The following is a 25,612-nucleotide window of genomic DNA, read 5'->3' on the forward strand; positions in this document are numbered from 1 at the left end:
CACAGATATGAGAACTGGTAAGAATCCTATGGAGCCATAGTGGAAGCCAGGTGTCATTATACAATAGTTCTTGGTCATGCAGATATTTTTCAGAGGCAGAGATAAACCAGGTGCCAGATGAAGTGTTTCGTAGAAACTCAAAATGTCTTCAGAACTACTGAGAGCCTAGCAAAGGCTTACCCAGCAGAGAGGGGCCACCAGGTCTGAATCAAGCTGAAAAATAATAGACCACAATTTTATCAGTCAAAGAGAGGTTCCTAACAATCAAAGATAGGATAAAGCCTGCAAAACACTGGTGGACTCAAGTTGGCACACATACAGAGATTAGCACAAGGTCAAGTAAGGCTCTCCTACACACTCAGGCACCATTCTAAGGGAACATAGGAAGAAGGGAATAAACAAAAAGATTCACCAAAGAGAATATTTAAATTGTTACATTATAATTAGTGTAAAAGAATTTGACTAAAATTGGATTTTTTTCTTGCCACTGTTAAAGAAAAAAATTTTTGCCCTGGACACTTAGTAAAAATTGCAAGGAATATTTTATTCAAGACTTGCAGTAAGGGTCAAAACTATTGTAATAAAGAGAGATTGAACTTAGCTCCTAATACAAAAGAACAAATAGGGATTTAACGCCAACTGCAGGATGAGGGAGTGGATGGAAAATTACTAAGAGGAACTTGGTTAGGTATCGATGATGGAGGAAGAGAAGTTTGATTGAATATCAAGGGCAGGGGATTCTTGCTAAGTTGGCTTAGCAGGATTTTTTGTTAAACTGACTTACAGGAAGCTGTCAGTAATGCTGAATTGACGATGTACAACCTTGCCTGCTGATCCATAGCAATTTTTTTCCTTTAATGTAAAATAAATTTCTCTGTTTTGTTGATATAATGCTCTTCCTGTAATTATCACAAAGCCCTCTTTTACTCATTCTCTAAATTTTTAATAAATGATGACATAACATCCTGTATACTTTTTTCTAACTTAACTTTAACTTTTAAGTTTTACATACATAGTTTAAAAAGTCAAATAGTTCTATAAGGTTAATAATGAAAATAATGATTCCTACCTCGTCGCAACACACCTTTGATCCATAGATTCTTTAACAAAGTAAAGTCCATATTGCCAATATTAATCGAATGATTTTTTGAATAATGATGCAGTTGAAATAATTTTTCTTCCAAAGCTTAGATTTATTTAGAATTCACAAATGAGAATTGTAGGAATTTCTTAGGGATGTTGTGTTCCTCATGATTATTTTGGTAAACATTCCAAATATTCCTTTTCTTTTTCTGGGTTGTTGTTGTTATTGTTTGTTTGTTTTGTTTCTAAAAGAAACTGCTTTCTTGAATTTTACTGGCCGATTCTTTCTCTCCTTTCCTTTTCTGTTTCTTCTGTTAACTCTTCTTGGTGCAATTCAAATAGCACCTCTTCCTGTAGCTAGTCACCTTCCCTTTTTTGGTCTCATTTGGCACTTACTTCATTATGTTACAACTGTTTATGTATTTGTCTCCTCTTCTACCTTGTGAATTCACGAAGGACAGAAGCTGAATCTGACTGACTTTTGTACGTACAACACTAATACATGGCTGAGCACAGAAAAAGTCCTCAAAGACAATTTTGTATGTAAGTGCTGTAGAATAAGCAGAAATAAAAAAAAAAAAAACTTGTGATATTTATAAACTATATCAAGAAATGACACATGGAAGCCAGTTTACTTTTTTATCTTTGTCACAGAAATAGGATCTCCATATTATATTTTTTTTAAGCAATGACAAAACGTTTTCTACTTCTGTATGTTGTTATTTAGTTACATGGCTACTGGGAAAGAAAAAAGAGACACTTAGAAAATATTTAAGGAGATGGAAAAGAGAGTGATTAGAATACTGAGAGTCAGGGGTGAGAAGAAGGACTAAGGATTGTGTTCACACTAGGAAGAATTTTAGTTTTATACTTTTTAATTTTTAATTTTTGTGGGTACATATTAGGTGAATATATATATATATTATATATTGGGTACATGAGATGGTTTGATACAGGCATACAATGTGAGATAAACATATCATGGAGAATGGGGTATCCATCCCCACAAGCATTTATCCTTTGAGTTACAAACAACCCAATTATTCTCTTTAATTTATTTCAAAATATAAGATTACGTTATTATTGACTATAGTCACCCCATTGTGACTATAGTTGTGTGTTTTTCTATAGTGTTGTTTAAACTCCTTATACATTCTATCCTTTGTCAAATGGGTAGGTTTTATTCATTCTTTCTAACTATATATTTGCCATTTGTATGTCTTCTTTTAAGAAATGTCTATTTGAATCTTTTGCCCATTTTTTCATCAGATTATTATAATTTTTTCTATAGAGTTGTTTGAACTCCTTATACATTCTATCCCTTGTCAGATGGGTAGGTCTTATTCATTCTTTCTAACTATATATAATTTTTGTACCCATTAACTATTCCCACCTCCCCCATACCCTTCTACTACCCTTTCCAGCCTCTGGTAACCATCCTTCTACTCTCTATGTCCATGAGTTCAATTGTTTTGATTTTTAGATCCCACAAATGAGTGAGAACATGTGATGTTTGTCTTTTTGCGCCTGGCTTATTTTCATTAGCATAATGATCTCCAATTCCATCCACGTTGTTGCAAACGACTGGATCTCATTCTTTCTTTCTCTCTCTCTCTCTTTTTTTTTTTTTTTTTTTTGACACAGTCTCACTCTGTCAGTGAGGCTGGAGTGCAGTGGTGCAATCTCAGCTCACTGCAACCTCTGCCTCCCGGGTTCAACTGATTCTCCTGCCTCAACCTCCTGAGTAGCTGGGATTACAGGTGCCTGCCACCACGCCCAGCTAATTTTTGTATTTTTAGTAGAGATGGGGTTTCACCATGTTGGTCAGGCTGGTCTCGAACTCCTGACCTCATGATCCGCCCACCTTGGCCTCCCAAAGTGCTGAGATTACAGGCGTGAGCCACCGCACCCAGCCTCGTTCTTTCTTACGGCTGAATACTACTCCATTGTGTGTATGTACCACATTTTCATCATTAATTCATGTGTTGATGGACAGTTAGGTTGCTTACAAATTTTAGCTATTGTAAACAGAGCTGCAACAAATATAGGAGAGCAGCCATCTCTTTAATATATTGATTTCCTTTCTTTTGGGTATATACCAAGAAGTGGGATTGCTGGATCATGTGGTAGCTCAGTGTTTATTCTTTTGAGGAACCTCCAAACTGTTATCCATAGTGGTTGTACTAATTTACATACCCACCAACAGTGTACAGTTGTTCCCTTTTCTCCACATCCTCACCAGCATTTGTTATTGCCTCTGTTTTGGATATAAGCCATTTTAACTGGGGTGAGACGCTATCTCATTGTAGTTTTGATTTGCATTTCTCTGATTTTGAGTGATGATGTTGAGTACATTTTCATATTCTTATTTGCCATTTGTATGTCTTCTTTTAAGAAATGTCTATTTGAATCTTTTGCCTGTTTTTTGATCAGTATATTAGACTTTTTTCTATAGAGTTGTTTGAACTCCTTATACATTCTATCCCTTGTCGGATGGGTAGTTTACAAATGTTTTCTCCTATTCTGTTGGTTGTTTCTTCACTTTTTTGATGGTATCTTTTGCGTCACAGAAGCTTTTTAACTTGATGTGATCTCATTTGTCCATTTTTGCTTTGGTTTCTTGTGCTTGTGGGGTATTGCTCAAGAAATTTTTGCCCAAACCAATATCCTAGAGATTTTCCCCAATGTTTTCTTGTAGTGGTTTCATAGTTTGAGGTATTAGATTTAAGGCTTTAATCCATTTTGATTTGATTTTTGTATGTGGCAAGAGATAGGGGTCTAATTTTATTCTTCTTCTTATGGATATCAAGTTTTCCCAGTACCATTTATTGAAAAGACTGTCTTTTCCTTAATGTATGTTCTTAGCACCTGTGTCAAAAATGAGTTCACTGTAGGTGTGTGGGTTTGTTAGTTTTATACTTAATCCAACAATTATTTAATTATGTCAATACACAAACCTACAGAACTCTAAGGGAGCAACATATTACTAGTAAATAAATAAATACATCTCAGTAGCAAAGGCTATTTATAAATGAGAGATCTCATGTCACTGGTAGCATTTAAACTGGAGCCGAATGACTATGAGTAATATTATGAAAGGCTTGGTCTAGGTCAATCATTTCCAGCCTCTGGTCCTTACTGGAGTTCCTCAGTAGTTCTCAGGTTTTGAGAGAAGGGGAGCTGATGAGGTGTTTATCATTCCCTTCAATTAGAACAGTTGTGCTTTTATTAGTTTTATATGTTGGGGTTTCAAGTAAAGAATTAAAGGAGTGTTCCACTGATTGAACAACTTTTGAAAACTGCTTGTCTATATTACATTGCTTCTCAAACTTGGCTGTGCATCAGAATCCCCTGGAGAGATTCATAAAAGCACTAGTTTCTGGGTACTTTTCCATACCTACTAAATCCAAATCTATGGAGTTGGATTGTGATGTCTGTATTTTTACCAAGCTCCCCAGGCAAGTTTTATTCAGCTGGCTTTGAAAGTAATGTCCTCTAAGGATCTTTCCAAATTTTGTTTCTGTAATTCTTTTTAAATTTAGTTAGAGTTATAACAAGAAAAAATATTCACAATCACAGATAGTATCTAATTCCATATTTGTGGATTATCAGGAAGACTAATAAAAGTATAAAAACAACTAAATAGATACCTAACATCGCAATAGCCTAAACTAGATTTATGAAGTACACACAAAAAAAGGATTGCTTGAGTAAATATAGAAATGCCTAAGCAATACACAATCTTTATATATACACAATATACACAATCTTTTTATATGCACAATCTTTATATATATATATGCTATATTTAGAATACTGAGAAGGAAAAATATAACCTAAGGGAGAGGGCTCCACACTTTTGTGACGATTTTAAAGGTGCCCAACACATTAGCATTTCAAAGTACAAACTCTCATTTAGGTTTTCCAACACCTATATAAGGTAAATGATATTATTCTCATTTTAGAGATGGGAAATCTGAGGTCTAGAAAGAGGAAGTAACTTGCCCAAAGACACAAAGCTGATGCATGTTGATGTCAATATTGGAATTCACATTTTCTATGTTCATATCAATGTTTATCATAATAAACTGCCCTGACCCCAGGTAACACATAAGGAGTTGGAGAAAGTTTTAGCTGATTACCTCCAGAAAATGTAGCAAATTTTGGAAACTGCCACAGAGACTACTTTTTCTCTCTCCCTCTCTGCTCTCTGTCTCTTTCTCTTACTCTGTGTGTGTGCGTCTTTCTGTCTCTCTGTATCTGTCTCTCCGTCGCTCTCTCTCACATACATGCACATGCTATGGCTCTTTCTCTCTCCCTCTTTATCTCTCAGATATACTCCTAGATACATAAAAGCCAGGAGAAAGAAAAACAAAGGCAAAAGGAGATTAGCGTACAACCAACATTTGTGTTTCTTTTATTTCAGTACCACAGATACTGAGAAGCTAAGAATTTAGTTTGGAGGAAAGAGCAAGAGATTTAGAGATAGAAAATCTCAGTTCATGTCCTGTTTGTAACTTTCCTCATCTCCAGGATAAGTAATAACACCACTGCCACAGAATATCATGAAGACTAAATGAGGCTTTTTGCAGCAATAGAGCATCCTTTATATGGCAAGGGATTCCAGATAGTTGAGGATGGAATTGATGCATTGCATTATCTTCTATTGAGAGGAACTGTGTCGAATCAAGACAAATTTGAGAAGAATTCGATTATATATGTAGTGAGCATGCTGATGTCTATACAAGGGACGTATGAATGTCTTCCTTCCTTCCTTCTTTCATGCCACAATATTTCCTGGGCACCTCCTTTGTGCATTGTCATATTATATTCTGGTCTGTGGGGATGATATAGAAGGTCCTTGATCTTATAAAACTTATAAACCATTCAAAAAGAGGTAAATAAAACAAGTACAATTCAAAATAAGATAATTGAAGATGTGTTGTAGCTATGAAAAAAGGAACTGGCAATGATATAAAGCAAGTCTTCTATACTGACAGTATAGTAACAGGGTTGTCGGAAAAGGTCTTTCTGAGGAAGTATTTGAACTGAGAACTGAAGAATAAAAAGGAGATTCATGCAATGGTGTAAGGAAGAACATTCCAGGCAGAGGAACAGAAGTGCAAAAGCTCCTTATCCTTCCTGGCTTAGCCCCAGTATCGCTTCAGCTCTCCTGAAGTTCACAGTTCTGGTTACCTAGTCCTAGGTTCTTCCGGACTTGACCTCTTGCTCACTTATTGCGTCTTTGGTACCAGAATATCACTGTCCACTTATATCAATGGGTATGACATTCTTATTTGGACTTTGTTCTTTTCCTAATCAAAACTAAATTCTTCTTGTTTGAACTATGTTCTCATTATTCTAGCCAGACAATACTTCTACAGATTCATAGGAATATGTATTTTTTATTTCTATAAACAGTTTGCCTAATAATGTACACAGTAAGTAATTTTCGCAAGTAATTTTTACATCTAATTGTGGTGTCTTTTCAAGGCTGGAATATAGATATACAATTCTGGATAGAAAAGAGCCTTTAGTTTTGGAGTAAATCGTTTGCTTCTAAGGGTCCTGGGGAACATGCGATTTAATTAGAGTATGTGATAGTGACTTGCTAATTATAAAAGCTACTAGTAGCTTCTGGTTCCTACTCTAACTCCTCAAAGCTGGAATTTCCTGGGTGAGGGGACATATATTCCGAATTTTGCTTCAATGGCAAACTTGTCAATAGTTAGCTGTTTATTGATGATATGCTGCAGGGGTGGTCCAAGAGCTAGTTTTCATTAATATTCATCAATACCTTGAGTGAAGGAAAAGCAAATTAACTTCCTATGTTAGCAGAAGATCCTAAATGTGATGTGGAAAATGTCTTCAGAGAACCAAATTGCACTTTAAATAACCATGATAGGTTTATTTGATAGTGAAAATGAATAATCCAAAGTTTATTCTTTTTTGTTCTTTATAGAATATCCTGTAGAAGTAACAGTGGACTAACAACGGTAATAAAAAGTCTGAAAGTTAGTTCAAAATGGAAAAAATCATAAAAGCAAAGACCATGACTCACTATTCATCTAACTGTTTCCAGCCTCCCTCCTGACCCAAAATGACAGATTATCCTCGTCCCCAGCAACCTGGCAGCACGTGAATGGAAACAGCACAGCAAGTCTCTCACTTTCGATAGATTGGATGTCAAGAATAAAGAGTAATATGATAATAGCAAGAAGGTAAGAGCAATACAACAGGGCTTAATGGGTGAGTGTTTTCAGGATATGGGAAAAATTGCCACCTTTTAAAGATGTGGCTATACAAATGACACCTTCAAAGGAGCAACTAAAGGTTTTAGGGTGTTGGGGGTTTATAGGCACATCTGTAATTTCAGGCATCTGCGGCTGCCATAAAACATAGAGGTAAAAGGGAAGCTCAATTTCACTCTGTGTATGAGCTGTCATTCTTATGTTTGTGTTTCATTTCTCTAAAAAAGGCTTTAACAGTTTCATTGCATACATTCTTTTTACTCTAAGTTCCTTACTCTCATATTGAAAGAAGGGACCATCAATAACTATGAAATAAGTATCTACATTATTAAGGAAAGACCACAGAGAAGTAAAAAGGCACAGGATAAATATGAAATTAATATTTATTCTAGGCTATCTAACAGTATATGCTATATATCTTTTAATTTGAAGTTGTTACTGAGGTAGCTCTGTGTCTTTATTCAGTCATCATTCATTCATCCATTAACAATTTTTAAACATACAATAGTGTCTTCTGGACACTCTGATAAATCCTGGAGATTTTGTGGTGAGCAAGATAAACACTTTCTTCTGAGATTATAACTCAGTGGGGAAAAAATTAAACAAGTTTTACAAATAAAATAATAAATGCTATCTTAGAGGAGTATGTTTTTCTCTTATCACAGACAGAGGTCAAGTCAAAAAAAGCTTGCATGTGAACAACATTTAAGTTGATCCATAAAGGAAGGGAAGAATGATCAGGAGGGAAGGGAGGGACAGATAGCATAGTCAAATCTTTAAAAATGTGAGAGCATGGAGTTATTGCTATAAGTGGAAAGTGGTGGTAGCGGCAGTGGGGGTTGTGTGTGTGTGCACTGCTACAACAATTTTTGGAATTTCAAAAACAACAATTGTTATGAATTTTAGATTCAGCAAGGACAACTCTGCTCAAAAAATAATGCATATGCTTTATCGTGTTGTTGTGATAATTGTTCTCTGGAAAAGTAGCTTTTATTTAACTTTGACCTATACTAAGAAATTCATTTACTTCATTGGTAAGTACACATATATATGAAATAAATGTTTCGTAAAATAATACCTACCTTACTCTAGTGTGAGGCACTCATATTTTTAACGTATTCTGATTTTTTTCCATTTTTTCTTCTTTTGTTAAAATAACATAAAATTGACCATTTTAACCATGTTTAAACACACAGTTCAGTAGCATTAAGTATATTCATATATTGAGCAGCTACCACCCCATCCATAGAATATTTTTAATTTTCCTAAATTGAAACTTTGTACCCATTCAACAATAATTCCCCATGACTCCATTCCCTGGCAACCACCATTTTACTTGCTGTCTCTGTGAACTTGACTGCTCTTGACCTCATATAAGTGGAATCATATAATATTTATTCTCTTGTGATTGGTTTATTTCACTTAATATAATGTCTTCTAGATTCATACATGTTGTAACATATGTCAGAATTTCATTCCTTTATAAGGTTTTCTTCATTTTGAAAATTTAGTGTTCTAATGATTTACATATACAAACTCATTTAAACCTAACAACAAGCTATACATATATATATATATTTTTTTCTATTCCATTATAGAAACACATTTTAGATTCACTGAAATATCCTTGTCTCACCCATGAGTCAAAACTCATATTTTGAAATCTCTGATCAATGGCATGTCCTGAAGCTAAGTCTTAGTTAAATGCAAGGCATGGATTCAGGGACAACATAAGATGAAGAAAAATAAAGATATTAAAAAAGCAACCAACTGATATGAGTCTATATTGTGTGCATACTAAAAACGAAAAGCAATACAGTTTGCATTGGTTAGGATCCAAGATGATGGTGACACTATAAAGTCTGAGAACTGATGAAAGACTCTGAACCATGATGTATGAAAAAATGACAAAAAGAATGCCTAGTCCAGCAAATATGACATTTTAAGTATCAAGAACTATTTTAATTATAATTGCTCTAGTTACTATTAACACATGGCATGGTAATAATAATAACCCACACTTAACAGTGTGTGTTAAAGTGTTAGGCACTCTTCTCAGTCCTTGTGGCAAAGACATATATATATTTCACTTAATATAATGTCTTTTACATTCATATATGTTGTAGCATGTGTCAGAATTTCCTTCCTTTATAAGGCTTTCTCCATTTTTAAAACATAAGATAAAGAACAATAAAGATATTGAAAAATGAACCAATTGATATGTATCTATGTTGTGTGCATACCAAAAACTAAAAGCAATATACTTTGCACTGGTTAGGATCCAAAATGTTGGTGACATTATCAAGTCTAAGAACTGATGAAAGACCCTCAACCATGATGTATGAGGAACCACCAAACCAAACCCACTTACTGTTCCTTATGCCTGCTATTTAGAACAGAGGTCTAATAGCAGCAATTGAGTCTCCACCTGTGACTGGCACCAAATCTACTTACTACTTTTCCTAGGCAAATCACTGGCCTTCATTTTCCAGGGCTTTTATGTGTGAGCGTTGCACATGACTGATGACTGGTTGTGGACAGTAGGATGTGAGTTGAAGAGGTGTGGGACAGTTTTAGGCCATGGTGGCTAAGAGCCTGTGTCCTTCTTCACTCTTCTGTGTTGTGATTACCTGTATTGAAAACAGAGAATACAGTGGAAGATGCCAAGGTCCTGTGGGACAATGATGCTCCCAGGTAGAAGAAGACTGTATCCTTGAATTGTCCAGTTTTATAGTGACAACAGCAAGAAATAAGTCTTTTTTTGTCATAGGGCTCTAGGATTTGGGGCTTTTCCTTTGATACAGCAGTTAGCTTACCCTGACTGAAACTGGACCTAACATATTAACTTATGAATCTTCCAAACAACCCTCTGAGATAAGACATGTTACTTTCCTTATAGCTATTGTAAATATGATAAAAAGGAGACTAGAGTAAATATGATAAAAAGGAGACCAGAGAGCTTAAGTAGCTTTCCCAAGGTCACACAGCTAGTAAGTCTTAGGGGCCAAAGTTCAAACCAAGCAGCCTGGTTCCAGAGTTCATGCTCTTTACCATTCAAGTCTACCCATTGGCACTAGGTAGCATTTAACTCTTTTTAAGTATAGCAGCAATTCCATGAGGTGTTATCCTCATTGTACAGGTGAGGGAATTGAGTTTGAGAAATAAAAAATGTTTCTTACTTCCAGAATTAACATTTGAGCTCATGTTTGTAAGATTCCAGAACTCTTTTTAGGATGCCATGTTTTTTACAACATGGCATACAATGTAGATGAAGAATTGATGAAATTCTGTAGAGCAGAGGAAGCCACGGCAGCAGAAGCCACAAAGAACTCGATTTTGATTTAACCACAGAAGATTTTTCTAGCGATTTTACCTATCCTAAAAACAGAATGAGGTTGCCTCTTGAGGTGGTGACTCCCAATCACGGGATTGTAACACAGGCTGGATGAGATTTTGAGACAGATTTTTTTTAAAGAGGATTAGTGTGTGTTCCACTTGGAAATCGAAAATGCCTTTGATATGTGAAATTCTGTGATAAGGACCTGTTAGAAGGTTGGGTACTAAGGATTCCACAGTGCAAAGCCTTGACTGCACAGCCATATGGGAAGTGACAATCTGTGGAACTTGAATGTGGCAGGTTAGATAGAGTTAATAATTAATGATCCATAATTTCCATTATCTATTTGATAGTGTTAGAATTAGGTGCCAGTTGCAGATGGAGACTTGATCGCTGCTGTTAGACCTCTCTTCTAATTAGCAGGCATAAGAATCTGGTTGTGAACCTGCGATGTTGCTGAAGGCAAGGGAAACAACCTCAAAGAGAAGTGACAGAAGAAGAACAGATGTAAATGTTTTATGCCCTGATAGGCCATTTCCTTGCCCCTGCCTCTGTCTGGAGACTCAATGTCCTGGGACACATCTACTGTCTTCAAGGAGGCTGCCTGACCCTGACCAGACGCTTCATCATTTAATGTATTCATTATGTCTGAGGTCGGCTTCAATTTTTCAGGTCCTCCTCTAGCTGCCTGGGGATAAGTGCATAAAAAGCCTATCATCAAAACATCATGCCCTCAGCTCCACAAGTCTTCTGGTATCCTTTCTGAATTTCAGAAACATAGATAAAATGCAAGTCACATTTTACATCCAATGTGGGATAATTTTTTTCTTGGCTTTACAGTATGTGCCAAATTTGATTCCTGTGACAATTCATATTGTACAAAGTGAAAGGAAGCTTTTTAGCCTGCTCTTTTTTTCCTCCTTCCATATGGCTGATTGATTCATCTCATACTACAAACTTTTTCTCTCCCTAAAATGTGATCTCTGGTGCTTTAAATGAATATATCATTGCTTAAATGGTGCAGCGTGGCACAATGTTTCCATTTCAAAGCACAGGCTATGGAGTTGGAGGGAACTGGGATTAAAATACAGCTCTGACAACTTATTATCTATGAAACACTGAGCAAGTCACTTAACTTCTCTGGGTCTCCATTTCCTCAACTGAAAAATAGACATGAATCTGAAGCTGCAAATTTCTTCTCTCATCTAAGATTTTTCATATTCCTTAATTACATTGTTTACTATGTATTAATTTACAACAAATATTCATTTCACGATTTCTGTGTTTCAGTCAGTTTTAAGCACAGAGCAGATATCAGTGAATAGGGGCAGAGTGGTACCTGCTCTCATGGAGCTCAAAGTATGCTAGAAAATATAAATTAAACAACCAATTACCCAGTTTCTAACTTAATTACAATGGTGAGTGGTGCCATGAAGGAGAAGAATGGGGACTTAAAGGTGATTAATAGGGGACATGACCTATTATAAGGGATTGGGGAAGGTTGATATGAGAAAATGATACTTATGTTAACTTCATTCAGTAATGTATTTATTATTTATTCAACAATAATTTATTAAATACTGATAATATCCCCAGCATTAGAATATGTTTTAGGGATATTGTGGAGAAAAAAGGTAGGCAAAGTTCTCTCGGAGAGCTTAAAATCTAAAATGATTTTTTTTCCTAACTTCGTTTTCAGTACCAAAATAGACTATTGGAGATGAGAAGAATTTCTTAAAAGACAATAAAATGGAGAAGTCACTTCGAGGTGAAGGTACTGGCATTTACTTTATGGAAGAAAAGAAAAACAGGAAAGAAATTTAAAGTAAGTTGGAATAAAGCTTTGGCTGAGAGAAATATGGAGAAGAAAAATTTATGTGTAAAACAGTAATTTGTCTGGGGAACTTAGTTTGATGCCAGAATGAGTTCTGATGAGAATATTACTGGAGCCATTACTCAGCTCTCTGATTTGGTTGGGTGCTTATTCCTTTTAGAATAAATGATCACATTGTTCACTAGCTTGCAGACTCAATGACAGTGCAAAGCAAGTTACATAATCTGTGAATTTTGTTGTCAAATTCAAATAATACCCTGATACATACCTATTTAGAAAATCAGAAGACTTCTTCCTCATTATGAACATTCCATCTCTTCTTAACGTTGAGGGAAATTCATGCTGTAATTTATTGGTAGTAGTTTGTTAGCGTGTAAATATGACTACAGCATCCATACACACACAGATGCAATAATCATCAACGTGTCTACTAATCAAGTGAGGGTCACATATGAAATGTTCAATGCATCAACAAGATTTTTGACTTTGCTTCTAAATATCTCTTATGCACTTACTGTTCTCGTCATCACTACCTTTTCTAATTTACAATCACCTCTATCCTGCAATAACTTTTCTATTGGTCTAAATTCCATTTATTTTGGCACCCCCTCCACATTAATCTTCACATTGCAGACAGAATGACCTTTTCAAAAATGTAAACCTGATCAAGGTAGTTTCTATTTATTATCTTCTGATTTATGACAAAATTTCCCTATGACCTGGACTGATTTGACCCCTATCTACCTCTATAGCCTCATCATGGAAGAAGTCCCCAATAACATTTTTAGAAAATTTATTTGATATATTTTATTTTTTTAGAATAGTTTTAGGTTCATAACAAAATTGAGACATTTTCCATATGTCCTCTGTCCCTACACATACATAGCCTCCCCTGTTATCAACATTCCCAATCAGAGTGGTGCATTTGTTACAACTGATGACCAACATTGACACATCATTATCACCCAGCACACATATTTTCCATTAGGATTCATTCTTGGTGTTGTATATCCTATGGGTCTGCACAAATGTATCATACAGAGTAGTTTCACTGCCTGAAGTAACCTCCCTACATTCCCTAAAATCCTATAAACCACTGATCTTTTTGCTACCTTCATAGTTTTGCCTTTTTCAGCATGTTGTGTAGTTGGAATCATACATATGTAGCCTTTCAGATTGGCTTCTTTCATGTGGTAATATATATTTAAAGTTTCCTTCTTGTCTTTCTACAGCTAGATAGATCAATTTTTAGTCCTAACTTATATTTCACTGGTTGGATTAATGAAGGATATTTGGGGTTGCTTCTAAGTTTTGGCAATTATAAATAAACCTGCTATAAAGTGCAGGTTTTTGTGTGGAAATAATTTTTCAACTCCTTCAAGTACATATCAAGTAGTGTGATTGCTGGATTATGTGGTAAGAATATGTTTAGTTTTATAAGAAACTGCCAACCTGCCTTCCCAAGTGGCTGTACCGTTTGCATTCTTACCAGCAATGAATGACAGTTCCTTATGCTTCTCATCCTCACTAGCATTTGGTGTTGTCAGTGTTTCTCGGTTTTGGTCATTCTAATAGATATGTAGTGGTATCTTATTCTTGTTTCAATTTGCATTTTCCTGATGACAAATGATGTGGAACATCTTTTCATATGCTTATTTGCCATCTGCATAGCTGCTCTGGTGATGTCTGTTAAGGTACATATATATATATACCCACCATATATAGGTTATATATATTTTATAAATATATAATTTTTATATAATTCTGCTCTCACAAAGCAGAATTTTATATATATTATATATTTATATAATTTTTTATATATTATATATATAATTTATATATATATAATATATATATGATTTTTTTGAGACAGAATTTTGCTCTACTGCCCAGGCTGGAGTGCAGTGGTGTAATCACAGCTTACCACCCTTTACCTCCTGGTATCAAGCGATCTTCCTAGGCTCAAGTGATCGTCCTACCACAGCCTCCTCAGTAGCTGGGACTACAAGCGCATGCCACCATGCCTGGCTAATTTTTTGATTTTTAGTAGAGACAAGGATGCACTATTTTGCCCAGGTGGGTCTCAAACTTCTGAGCTCAAGAGATTTTGCTTCCTTGGCCTCTCAAAGTCCTGGGATTACAAACATGAGCTACTGAACCTAGACTGTTAAGTCTTTTTTTTTAAATCAGGGTTTTTTTTTTTTTCCTTCTTGTTGAGTTTTAAGAGTTCTTTGAATATTTTTGACAAGTCCTTTGTCCAATAGATGTGTCTTCTGCAATATTTTTCCTAGTCTGTAGCTCATTTTTTTGAATTTTTTATTATCTTGACTGCCTCTCACAGAGCAGAACATTTTAATTTTAATGAAGTCCAGTTTACCATTCTTCCATAGATTGTGCCTTTGGCATTGTATCTACAAAGTCATCATCAAAATCAGTGACATCAACATTTTCTCCTATGTTATCTTCTTGGAGTTTATAGTTCTGCATATTATATTAAGATCTGCAATCCATTTTGAGTTTTTGAGAAGGTCATAAGATCTGTGTCTAAATTCTCTCTCTCTTTTTTTTTTTTTTTTGCATGTGGATGCTTAATTGTTCCATTTCCATTTGTTGAAAATACTTTTTTTCTCCATTGTATTGCCTTTAACTCTTTGTCAAAGATTAGCTGATTATATTTATTTGAGTCCATTTCTGGGCTTTCTTTTTTTATTCCATAGATCAATTAATCAATTCTCCAATATCACACTGCCTTGATTACTGTAGCTCTATAGGAAGTCTTGAAATCTGGTTGTATTAGTCCTACAAATTTGTTCTCCTTCAATATTTTGTTAGCTATGGAGGGTCTTTTGCCTCTCCACATAAACTTAAGAGGCATTTGTCAATATCCACAAAATAACTTTCTGTGAATTTTGATTGGGATTCATTTAATCTAGAAATAAGCTGGGAAGAACTGACATGTTGATAATATTGTCTTCTATCTATAAATATGAGCTCTCTCTCCATTTATTTAGTTTTTTAAGTAAGAGATTTAGAGTTTTTTCATGTGCTTCTTATATGTTATTTTTTAGATACTATTAATATAAATAGCATTGTTTCCTAATTTCAAATTCTACTTTTTAATTGCTGGTATACAGGGAAGTGGTTGACTTTTGCATACTGACCTTACGTCCTGCAACCTTTTTGTAATCATTTATTGATTCTAGGTTTATTTAGTATTTTTGTAAATTCCTTCAGATTTTCTACATGGATAACCATGTCATCTGTGAACAATTTTATTTCTTGTTTCTCTTTTCTTTTCTTGTTGACTCTTTGAATTATCTAGAACTTCCAATAGCATATTGAAGAATCAGAGTGAAATGGGACATCCTTTCCTTGTTCCTGATTTTAGTGGGAAAGCTTTGAGTTTGCTACCATTAAGTGTGATGTTAGCTGTAGGTTTTATTTTTTACAGATGTTCTCAATCAATTTGAAGGTGTTTTCCTCTCTTCCTAATTTACTGATAATTTTTACTGTGAATGGATGTTGGATTTTGTCACCTGATTCTTTTTCTGTATCTATTGATATGATCCTGTGTTTTACTTCTTCAGCCTGTTGAAGTGATAAAATTACATTAACTAATTTTTGAATGTTGAACCAGGTTTGCATACCTGGGATCAGTTCCACTTCATTATGATATATAATTCTGTTTACATATTATTGAATTTGATTTGCTAATAATTTGTGAAGATTTTTGGATCTATCTATGTGTCTATCATGAGAGATACTGGTATCTACTTTTATTTCTTGCATTGTCTTAGTCTGGTTTTGATATTATGGAAATACTAGTCTCAAAGAATTCATTAGAAAGTATTTCCTCTGCTTCTATCTTCTGAAAGAAATGGCAGAGAATTGATATAATCTTTTTATTAAATGATTTCCCTGACTCTTCAAAACCCCTGGCTTTATCTTCCCATACATCACTCTCATATTTCCTTAAAGAACTTATAAATGTTAATGTTTTACATTCATTTATGCCATTATTATTAATATCCTGTTCCCCCATTCCCCTTTCACATAAAAAAGGCTTATAAGATTAGAGGTTATGTCTACTTTCACTCATCATTCTAACATATCATTAGGTTTGAAGTAACTACTCAACAAGTCAATGAATACCTACTGAATTGGATTGATGGATGAATGAATACATTTGATGGCAATCCCAAAACCTGAAATGTCACTGTGGAACCTCCTACGATTAATTTCTCCTACTGATATATTTTAGAAATTTGTATTCCTTTACCTCTACCCCATAGTCAAAACTATGCCACAGCCTACTCTCATTAGCAGACTTGGAATCGGAGAAGACATGCTCTAATAACAGCATTTCATATTATGACAGCTGATTCAATAGATTTTTTTGCAACTTCTTCACTTCCAGCATATTCTCTCATTATTTCTTTTATTTCAAGTTACCAGTGTGAAGTTCTTTTACCTTCTCTATCAATTTCCTGCTTCAATGGGATCTTCATACATTGAATTCCCGGACTTCCATCACTTCCTCCTGCCTATGATTTGTCCAAAGATAACCTTTCTACCTGCTTTACATCATTCTCCTTCCATCTCCTCAGTGACATTACTTTATCTATTAGTATATTTTGTTAATTAAATGGTAAACACATTTCTAATTTATCATCCTCTCTAATCTTTCTGCAGCATTCAACCCTTTTCATTTCTTCCTCCTTCTTCTTAAAACCATTTCTCTTCCTATTTTTTCTTATACGAACTCTCCTGGTTCCTCTCTTATCTGTCACATGCATTTTGTGTCTTCTTGTATTTTTCAATCCCCTGAATATATATAATCCCCACAAACAAAGATATTGGACCACTTTACTTTCTTCTATGCAGTTTCTCTCTTAAAAGTATCATCAACTTAACTATTTAAAGTTGTCTTTTTTCCCTGTGCTTAAAAACAAAACACCTGCTATTATCTTAAAGGAAGCTCCCAGAACCACAAGCTTGAGAGGTGACTGGACTCTACAATGGGTATGTAGCTTCTGATGCACAGCAGGAGATAATGACAAGATTCAGTCTGCTAACCCTTTCAACCAGACACACCGACATGCTAGAATTTGACAGTGATTTTCTATGCTTTAATATTTAAATGCAAGAACTCTGATGCATATCACTTTGTGTGTGGTGCCATTTTCCATGCGTTCCTTGGCATCTTGCATGACAATAATTGTGAGCCTGGGAAATATGAGAGTATACCAAAAGCTGAATATAACTTACCATCAAACTTCTCACCATTTATAATGACTTCAGTTGCTTTCATTTTCTTCTCTCTTACCTTATTCTCTTCTTACTAATTCACTGACTAACTCATTCATTCAACACATATTTATGAATTACCACTAAGATACAGTGGTGAGTAAGAACAGACAATAATCAAATAGCTTCCTGCTTAATGGTGGGACAAATAATAGTAACTTGAATTTTCTTAGGCATTTTCACCGTACAGATATAGATTGGATCACTTTAATATTTACAGTATATTAATAATTTTTTTTGTTATTTCCTGCAATCTGCAAAGGACACCTAGGAACTTTCAGAATCTCCCTCAAGTAATTGAGAGTTTTCAGGGGCTGTTTCACATGTGTTCAGGAATCATCCTCTCAGCACTGGCTTTATCTCATACCTGGGCTACTTTTCATTGATATTCTTAGTTAGATAAGCTATTTAAAAGAGATTCATCTTACTAAAAGAATGTGAAAGTCCACACCAAAATTTATGTCCCAATGTTCTCAAGGCCTCCAAATGCTTAAGGTGCCAAAATGATTTTATATTCACTTCAGACTCCTCATGTCAGTGTTATACTTTATGAAAATATGTCTTAAATTTCTTATGTAGATAACTCTACTTTCTTCTATAGCAACTCCTCTCCTTAGGTAATTGGGTGGATGGACAGACAATTCAGTGTATGGTGCTCAGATGCTGTTCAAGCAGCAGTCCAGAAGTTACTGTCAATGTATTTGAATGTATTTTTTAGATTTAAATCAGTAGACTGAATAAATCACATTACTCTCCATAATGTGGGTTGGCCTCATCCAATCAGATGAAGACCTTAAAAGACTGAGGACTGAGGTCCTCAGAAGAGGAAAGCATTCTGCCTCCCAACTGCCTTCTACTTAAGCCTGCAGCATTGACTCCTGCTGGAATTCCCAGCCTGCCAGGCTGCTCTGCATATTTTGAACTTGCCAGCCTCTAAAATTGTGTGCACTAATTTTTTAAAATAAATCTTTTTCTCTTGCTCACTTTCTTCTCCCATATTCTTCTGTCTCCATCCTATTGTTTCTGTTTCTGTGGAGAACCTGACAAATACAGTCTTCTCTGTTAGCCCACTCCCATGGCCAATTCATACAATTTCTCCCTTCCTGCTTAATTTAAAATCCAAAATCTTCACATAAATAGATTCTTGTGTGATTTTTACACAGATTGCCAAATGTAATAGGCTGAAAAATTGTTCCTCAAAGATGTCCAAGCCCTGACTGCCAGGTGAATATGTTATTTTACATGGCAAAAGGACTTTGCATGTGCAATTAGGTTCTTGAGATGGGTAAATTATCCTGCATTATCTAGGTGGTTCCAGTGTAAACACAGTGTCCTTATAAAAGGGAGGTAGGAGTTTGAAAGTATGAAGAATGTGATGTCACAACAGAAGCAGAGATTGGAGTGACATGGCTGTGAGCCAAGGAATGTGGGCAGCCTTGAGAAGCTGGGAGAGACAAGGAAAGGATTCTGTCTAGAGCCTCCAGAAGGAACTGTGCTGCCAACACTTTGATTTTAGCCCTGCAAGACTCATTTCAGACTTCTGACTTCCAGAATTCTAAGAGAATAAATTTGTGTTGTTTAGAGTTACTAAATTTGTGTTAATTTGTTACAGTACAACAAGAAAAACTAATACATCAAACATGCCTGAAGTTCAGCCCTGCATGTAGCCTGTGCTCAAACTGAGATTCCTACTACACAAAAATGAGCAATTAAAATACAGTGTGATAGACTCCCACTTCTAGCCAACTGGTACCAGACTTGCCTTCCAGCCATAAATAACTGGAAAAATGGACCAGATATATTAAACAGCTCTTTTCAGGCATTGGACAGCTGGCATCTGAGCAATGTGATCCTTTGGAGAAGGGAAACAAATGAGGTGAGTCCTATGTTTGTCCCAGCTTTCTTTTTGTAGGCATTTTCTGTGCTGTGGCAGAGAAAGGGGAATCTAAGCAAAGTATAGTAGACTCTCTGACTTGAAGAGACAGATTAGAGTTTGAGGAATCTGAGGTGGTCGAAATCTGGAATCTACATAGAAAAATAGTCATAGAAATATGTGCATAGACCTTTGAGTTTTTAGCTGACCACTAACCTGCATATGCATAGAGTAAAACTCAATGATGTAGAACAAAGAAAAACTTGAGGTTGTAAGCTTAGCAATTTGCAGAGCTTATGTATTTCTGTGAGACATTTGAGTCCCAATCATGCAAAGTGGAAGGTGAACCACAGAGCACTTAGTAGATACCCCAGAATGGCAGTAGGGTTAAAGCAGGCTTAGAGGAAAATCTAGTCTAGTCCCACCTTTAAAAAGCTTATGAAGGGGTCTGTAAATAATTAAGCCAACCTGCAAGTTATGTAAGTGTCTGTTAGAACAAAGCCCAACATTATTTTAAAAAAATTAATGAACACCTTCATTGTCACTCATTCTGTGTCTTATATCTTCAGAATGTATTTATCTTACAATATATTAACACTTTGACCAATATCTCCCCATTTCTCCCAACTCCCCCACCAACCCCACCAGCCTTTGGCAATCACCATTCTACTCTCTGCTTCTATGATTCTGAGTTTGTTTAATTCCACATATAAGTGAGACTGTGCAGTATTTCTCTTTCTGTGTCTGGCTTATTTCATTTAGCATAATATCCTCCAGGTCACAAATGTCAGGATTTCCTTCTTTTTTATGGCTGGATGATATTCCATTGTTTGTATATGTGTGTATTTATTTATTTATACATACATAAATACATACTGTATTTTCTTTATCTATTCACCCATTAATGGAAACTTAGATTGTTTCAATATCTTGGCTATTGTGAATAATACTACAATGAATTTGAATGTGCATTTATCTTTTCAAGTTACTGATTTCATTTCCTTTGGATATATACCTAGAAGTAGAATTGCTAGATCATACAGTAGTTTTATTTTTAAAGTTTTGCAGAAACTTCATACTGTCTTCTATAATTCTTCTACTAGTTTACATTTCCACCAACAGTGTACAAGATTTACCTTTACTCTACATTTTTATTAACACTTGTTATCTGTTATGTTTTTGATAATAACCTTCCTAACAGATGCGAGGTGATATCTCGTTGGGGTTTTGATTTGCATTTTCCTGATGGTCAGTTGATACTGAGCACCTTTTCATGTACATGCTCAACATTTTTATGTCTTCTTTGAAAAAAAAGTTTGTTCAGGTTCTTTGCCTATTTTTAAGAATAGGTTTTTTGTTTGTTTGTTTGTTTTTTGGCAATTGTGTCAATTCCTCATTTAACCCTTATCAAATATACAATTTTGAAATATTTTAGTTCATTTCATAGGTTGTCTTTTCATTTTTTTGAATTTTATTCTTTGCTATACAGGCGCATTTTAGTTTGATATATTTCCACTTGTTTATTTTTGCTTTTGTTGTCATATATAAAAAATCAATGCATTAAAAATTCAAGGAGCTATTACTGTTTTCTTCAAGAAGTTTTATATTTTGAATCTTACATTTAAGTCTTTAATCCTTTTGGAGCTAATTTTTGTATATGGTGTAAGACAAGGCTCCAATTTCATTCTTTTTCATGTTAATACCCAGTTTTCCCAACAACATTTATTAAAGAGACTATCTTCCCATAGCAATCTTGGCACTCATGTCAAAGATTAGTTGAACATGTATGTATGGGTATATGTCTGGATTCTTTGCTCTGCTCCATTGGTCTATGTATCTGTTTTTATGTCAGTACCATGTTGTTTTGATTACTACAGCTTTGTAATATAGTTTGAAATCAGGGAGTATGATGCCTTCAGCTTTGTTCTTGCTCATGTTTGCTTTGGCTATTCAGGGTCTTTTGTGGTTCCATATAAATTTTAATATTTTTTTTTCTATTTCTATGAAAAATGTCATTGGAATTTTTATAGAGATTGCATTGAATCTGTAGATCACTTTGGGTAATATATACATTTTTACAAAATTATTCTTCCAATCCGTGAAAAGAAGATATATTTTCATTTATTTGTGTCTTTAATTTCTTTCCTCAATGTCTTTTCAGTGTACAGATCTTTCACCTCTTTGTTTAAATTTATTTCTAAGTTTTTTTTGATGTTACTGTTAATTGAATTGTTTTCTTAATTTCTTTTTTGAGCACATATTTTTTCATGTATAGAAACCCAGGTAATTTTTGTGTGTTGATTTTGTATCCTAAAAATTTACCAAACTACTTTATTCGTTCTAAAATTTTTTTGGTGAAGTCTTTAGGGTTTTCTATATATAAGATTAAGTCATCTGTACAGACAATTTTACTTGTTCCCTTGCAATTTGAATACCTTTTATTTATTTTTATTGTCTAATTGCTCTGGCCAAGACTTCTAGTACTACTTTAAATACAAGTGGCGAAAGTGAGAATCCTTTTCTACGTTCTGATGTTATAAGTAAAAGTTTTTAACTTTTCAACATTGAGTAGAAGTTCACTATAGGTTTGTTAAATATGGCATTTACTGTGTTGAGGTATATTTCTTCTATATTTAATTTGTTGTGAGGTTTTATTATGAAAAGATGTTGAATTTTGTCAAATGCTTTTTCTGCATCTATTAACATAATAAGTTTTATTATTCATTTTGTTAATGTGGTGTATCACATTTATTAATTTGCACATACTGAATTATTCTTTCTTTTCTTGGTGTCCTTATCTGGATTCGGTATGAGGGTAATTCTGGACTCCTAAAATTAGTTTGGCAGTGTTCTGTTCTCTTCAACTTTTTGGAAAGGTTTGAAGGATTGGCATTAATTCTTCTTTAAATGCTTAGTAGAATTCACCAGTGAAGTCATCTAGTCCTGAGCTTTGTTGTTGTTGTTGGGAGGCTTTTGATTACTGATTCAATAACTCTATTTGTTATTGGTCTGTTCAGATTTTTATTTTCTTTATGATTCAATCTTGGTAGACTGTGTATCTCCAGGAATTTATTATTTTTCTCTAGGTTATCCAATTTGTTGGTGTATAATTATTATAATTGTCCATAATAATCTCTTTTGATCCTTTGCATTTCTGTGATATTAATTGTAATGGTTTACCTTTCATTTATAATTTTATTGGAGTTCCCTCTTTTTTTTTTTGGCTAGCATAACTGAATGCCTGCCAATTGTATTTATATTTTCAACCAAATTTTTAGGTTCATTGACCTTTTCTATTGTTTTTCTAGTCTATTATTTTATCTATGTTTACTCTTATTTTTATTATTTCCTCTTTTCTTCTGCCCTTGGAATATTTACTTTTCTTTTTCTAGTTCCTTGAAGTGTGAAGTTGAGTTATTTGAAGTATTTTTTTCTTAATGTAGGCTTTTATTGCTAGAAACTTCCATGTTAGTACTGCTTTAGTTGCATTCCCTAAGTTTCGATATGTTGTAATTTCCACTTTTGTTTTTCTCAAGATACTTCTTTTTAACTTCTTTTTAGATTTTTTTTTTTTTTTTTTTTTTGGCTGGGAGCAGTGGCTCACGCCTGTAATCGCAGCACTTCGGGAGGCTGAGATGGATGGATCTCGAGGTCAAGAGTTTGAGACCAGCCTGACCAACATGTTGAAATCCCGTCTCTACTAAAAATACAAAAAAATAAATTAGCTGGGCGAGGTGGCGCACGCCTGTAATTCCAGCTACTCAAGAGGCTGAGGGAGGAGAATTGCTTGAACCCAGGAGGTGGAAGTTGCAGTGAGCAGAGATAGAGCCACTGCACTCCAGCCTGGGCGACAGAGGGACACTCTGTCTCAACAACAACAACAACAACAACAACAGCAACAACATTTTTTTCTTTGATGCAATGGTTGTTCAGAAGTGTGTTGTTTTTAATTTTCACATATTAGTCTATTTTCCAAAATTTCTCCTGTTACTGATTTCTAGATTTTACCAATATGATTAGTAAAGATATTTGAGATGACTGTTACATTTGTGAAGACTTGTTTTGTGGCCTAACATATGATCTATCCTGAAGAATGTTTTTTGTATGCTTTAAAAAAATGCGTATTTCACTGTTATTGGATGGGATGTTCTATATATATATGTGTGTGTGTGTGTGTGTGTATGTATATATGTGTATATATATTTATGTATATATGTGTGTATATATATATGTATGTGCATATATATATCAGTTAGATCTATTTGGCTTATACTGTTATTCAAGTCCACTATTTATTGATTTTCTATGAATGATATCTCTGGTATTGAAATTGGAGTATTAAAGTCATTAACTGTTATTGTATTACTGTCTAGTTCTCCTGTTAATTCTTTTAATATTTGCTTTACATATTTAGGTGATATGATGTTCATTAAAAGAACATAATAATTATAAATATAAATGCACCCAACATTGGAAGTCCAACATTCTTTATATTTTAAAAAAATTTCAACAATTGAAAAACACAAAATTTACATTATCCAGAATTTGATTTAAAAACAAGAGAAAAAGCAGAAAAATGTGTCCCATTACAAGGAGAAAAATCTGTCAATGGAAACAGATCCAAAAATGGCAAATGATAGAATTATCAGACAATGACTTTAAGATAGTGATTAAAAATGTATGTAAAGATTTAAAGGAAAACATAAACATAATTAAGCTGCAAACTGAAACTCTGAAGCATAATGAAATGATTAAGAGTTGTAAATGCAATAAATGAAGTGGAAATTTTAATGAGTTGGTTAATAGTAGATTAGAAACTGTGGAGAAAATAATTAATAATCTTGATATGGTTTGGATTCGTGTCTCCCCCCAAATCTCATGTCAAATTGTAATCCTCAGTGTTGGAGGAGGGACCTGATGGGAGGTGATTGCATGATGGGGGGGGGGGTGAATTTCCCCCTTGCTTTTCTCATTATAGTGAGTGAGTTCTTACAAGATCTGGTTGTTTAAGAGTGTGTAGCACCTCCCCTTCTCTCTCTTTTCTCCTGCTTTGCCCATGTAAGACAGGCCTGATTTCCCTTCTGTTATGATTGACAGTTTCCTGAGGCCTTCCCAGCCATGCTTCCTGTATAGCTGGCAGAACTGTGAGCAAATTAAAAACCTTTTTTAAAAATAAATTAGTTAGTTTCAGGTATTTCTTTGTAGCAGAGTGAGAACAGACTAACACAAATCTTAACGATATATTAATAGAAATTACTTGAATTGAAACACATAGAAAAAGAAACCAAACTGTCATAAAAGGTCTCATTGATATGTGGGACAAATATCAAGTAGTCTAATATACATGAAAGTAAAACTAGCAAAACTGAAAGAGATATAGACAAATTTACAATTATAGCTATAAATTTCTAGAATCTTCTCTCAGTAACTGGTAGAAGAAAAACACATATCAACAAACATCAGCCAACTAGACTAGATAGGTCAAAGTGCCCACAGGTCAAGTAGAAATTACATGAAGATTTAGAAAATGTTTCTAATTGAGTGACAATGAAAAAAACATAACATATCAAAATTTAGGTGTACATGAAGAGAAATTTATTCTCTTACATGCATATTTTAGAAAAAGTGTCTAAAATTAAGTCTAAGCTTCTTTCTTAAATGCTACCAAAAAATTATACTCAAGGAAAGGAGAAAGTAATAATAAAAACAATAAAGATAAATAAGTACAATAAAATAATTAGATGGTAATAAGTACAAGGTATTAATAAGGCAGAAAGCAATAAAAAGAGAGATCAAAATGTGGTAGAAAAACTTAAATAAAAATATTTTTCCTTGAAATTATCAAAAAATGGCAATCAAGCTACATTGAACAGGAAAAAAAAAGACACAAGTTACCAATTTCAAAAATGACAGAAGTATTGCTGCAG

At 34.3% G+C, this 25,612-nt stretch overlaps 1 long non-coding RNA gene across 1 annotated transcript in view; it reads right to left on the minus strand.

Annotated features, from left to right (window-relative positions):
• Nucleotides 1-1,084: 1,084 nt before the first annotated feature.
• LOC130541682 (uncharacterized) overlaps nucleotides 1,085-25,612 on the minus strand; it is a 32,157-nt gene continuing 7,629 nt past the window's right edge. The window contains exons 3-6 of the long non-coding RNA XR_008955764.2: nucleotides 12,774-12,847; nucleotides 9,789-9,964; nucleotides 5,226-5,424; nucleotides 1,085-1,633 (exon numbers count right to left, since the gene is read on the minus strand). This is a non-coding gene — a long non-coding RNA (uncharacterized LOC130541682). The remainder of the gene's footprint in view (nucleotides 1,634-5,225; nucleotides 5,425-9,788; nucleotides 9,965-12,773; nucleotides 12,848-25,612) is intronic.

The sequence above is a fragment of the Pan paniscus genome, chromosome 1 (genome assembly GCF_029289425.2).
Source record: "Pan paniscus chromosome 1, NHGRI_mPanPan1-v2.0_pri, whole genome shotgun sequence".
Lineage (NCBI taxonomy): Eukaryota > Metazoa > Chordata > Mammalia > Primates > Hominidae > Pan > Pan paniscus.